The 2,500-nt window shown below is 57.2% G+C and overlaps 2 non-coding genes and 1 pseudogene across 2 annotated transcripts in view; all 3 read left to right on the top strand.

The window, feature by feature from the left end:
* The window catches only part of LOC138943962 (small subunit ribosomal RNA), a 1,921-nt gene extending 1,421 nt beyond the window's left edge, over nucleotides 1-500 (top strand). The window contains exon 1 of the ribosomal RNA XR_011448604.1: nucleotides 1-500. This exon is cut by the window's left edge and continues 1,421 nt beyond it. This is a non-coding gene — a ribosomal RNA (small subunit ribosomal RNA).
* An 846-nt stretch (nucleotides 501-1,346) lies between these two features.
* Nucleotides 1,347-1,501, top strand: LOC138943971 (5.8S ribosomal RNA). Its single transcript, XR_011448609.1, has one exon. It is a non-coding gene; the product is annotated as a 5.8S ribosomal RNA (ribosomal RNA).
* Nucleotides 1,502-2,433: 932 nt separating this feature from the next.
* LOC138943967 (large subunit ribosomal RNA) overlaps nucleotides 2,434-2,500 on the top strand; it is a 3,036-nt pseudogene continuing 2,969 nt past the window's right edge.

The following is a 2,500-nucleotide window of genomic DNA, read 5'->3' as shown; positions in this document are numbered from 1 at the left end:
AATAGGCGTACCTTATGGTATCGCGAAGGCCCCCGGCTTCGGCTGGCGGGTTTTTACTACCAACGTACAAACAAATCTTCTTAGAGGGACAGGCGGCTTCTAGCCGCACGAGATTGAGCAATAACAGGTCTGTGATGCCCTTAGATGTTCTGGGCCGCACGCGCGCTACACTGAAGGAATCAGCGTGTGTTCCCTGGCCGAAAGGCCCGGGTAACCCGCTGAACCTCCTTCGTGCTAGGGATTGGGGCTTGCAATTGTTCCCCATGAACGAGGAATTCCCAGTAAGCGCGAGTCATAAGCTCGCGTTGATTACGTCCCTGCCCTTTGTACACACCGCCCGTCGCTACTACCGATTGAATGATTTAGTGAGGTCTTCGGACTGGTGCGCGGCAATGTCTCGGCATTGCCGATGTTGCCGGGAAGATGACCAAACTTGATCATTTAGAGGAAGTAAAAGTCGTAACAAGGTTTCCGTAGGTGAACCTGCGGAAGGATCATTAACGTTCCGGAGGTCCTGCTCTGCGTCTCGAGTCTTTTGGACGCGCGCTCGCAGCAGTCGGCGACTGAATGGACAAAGAAAACAGATACGAAAGTAAAATGGAATTGACGGATTATATCCCGCATGTACTAATACGACGACGCGCGTCGAACGCCGCGCGCCTCTGCGACGACCCGAGAGAGAAAGGGAAGCCAGCAGCAGAGCGCCGTCGGCCTTTTTCGGTGCGGTCGGCGTCGTGCGAGCGGGATGGAGGAGGAGAGGATTATCCGAGACTCTCTCCTTAAGCTTCGTAGCCGCAACCGGCGTCGCGTCGCGTCGCGCGCGACCCGTTGAGGCTCGTTGCGCAAATTGCGAAATTACATGAATGCGATTCGGAGCAGAAGACGCTTTCCCGATCGCGCTCTTGCCAAGCGCAGAGTTACGATCCGGCGTTAGCGCGTACCGGTGGTAACCTACGCCCGTCCGTGCGTCCGCAACGCTCGTGAACGCGCCCCTCCCCGCACCGGGGCAGCGGTCAGCGTGTTTGTACGCGAGCGCGCGGCTATCGGACGAACGGGCGAGAGGACGGATCACACCCGATCAAGTCCGACGGTTTCTTCAAAGAACATTCCGCCCCGGCTCTTCCAAATATATATATTATTATATTATATGTACGGGGAAGAGACGCTCCGATCGCGAAACAACTTTTGTGCCGTAGCCTCCCCAGCGGTGGCGGCGGTCCGCGCGCGTGCTCGGACGCGCGCGGCCAGGCTGATCGAAGGGCCAACGATTTTATCTCTCTCTCTTCGGAGAGGAGACTAAGATGGATGAACGAAGCGTTCGTTGAACGCAAGAATTGCAAAACGATTACCCTGAACGGTGGATCACTTGGCTCGTGGGTCGATGAAGAACGCAGCTAATTGCGCGTCAACTTGTGAACTGCAGGACACATGAACATCGACATTTCGAACGCACATTGCGGTCCACGGATACAATTCCCGGACCACGCCTGGCTGAGGGTCGTTTTAGTACCTCGAAACTGCTTGCGCCTTTGCGCGCCGGGCCACCGTGCCCGTTCGCGCAAACGGTGTACGAGCGATAGTTGGACGTTCGCCCGAGACGAGCCGTCCCGAGAGGCGGCCCCTTGGCGTCGTCTGAAATAACACCGAGGAAAAGGAAGAGTGAGAGCAGCGTACGCACACACGCAGTAAGTAAAGATAGGGAGCCTGCGCGCGCGCGCCCGGAAACTGTCGAAGGAGAGAGGGAGTAGAAGACACGCGCACACACGTTGCGTTATCCCTCTCGCGGTCTCCCGGTGCGCCAGCGCGCGCTCGCGCCTCTTACGCGCGAGTCTTGGTGCGCGCCACCTTCCGCGCAAACGGTAGGAGAGAACCGCGGCGCGTCGTCGCCCGGCGGTACGCGGAGAGAAAAGAGCGAGAGAGCCCTCCTTAACGCGGGTGAATCGCGAGCCGACCGCTTGTCCGAGTCCACGAAATTCTCGAAAACGAATATAGGGGACCGGCACGCGTCGTCGTGTACTCGTCGAATCCGATTCGCCCCGTCGTATCCCATATCCGTGCATAACACACGATATGCGGAGAGAAAATTTGAAGGATGTGGGTGATAGAGATGTACGTGTACGCGCACACTCGCTCGCAATGTATCTCGCGTCCCCGGCGATCGAAGATGACGCGATCCGCGCCGATCTTATTCGTTGTTTGCAAGCAGACAACTCGAACGAGATTCGATCGGCTTACATTTCCTCCTATTAGCGGCTGCGAGCCGCGCGTGGAAGAATCGTTGTCACAAACAACACGTCTCCTCGCCACTCCTCCGAGTACAATGCGAAGCCGCTGTGCCGGCGCTGCCGCTCTCCCGACGCTCGCTCTCTAAGTGAGAAAAGAGCCGGCGGAGGAGGCGGCGCGGCCACGGTTATCGAAAACTAAACTCTTTGACGACCTCAGAGCAGGCGAGATTACCCGCTGAATTTAAGCATATTATTAAGCGGAGGAAAAGAAACTA

The sequence above is a fragment of the Polyergus mexicanus genome, unplaced genomic scaffold, assembly GCF_030449975.1.
Source record: "Polyergus mexicanus isolate NDT 795.1 unplaced genomic scaffold, iyPolMexi1.0 SCAF_66, whole genome shotgun sequence".
In the NCBI taxonomy this organism is placed as follows: Eukaryota; Metazoa; Arthropoda; class Insecta; order Hymenoptera; family Formicidae; genus Polyergus; species Polyergus mexicanus.
Note: the sequence above shows the minus strand (reverse complement) of the source record. Positions and strands in the feature narration are given on the sequence as shown.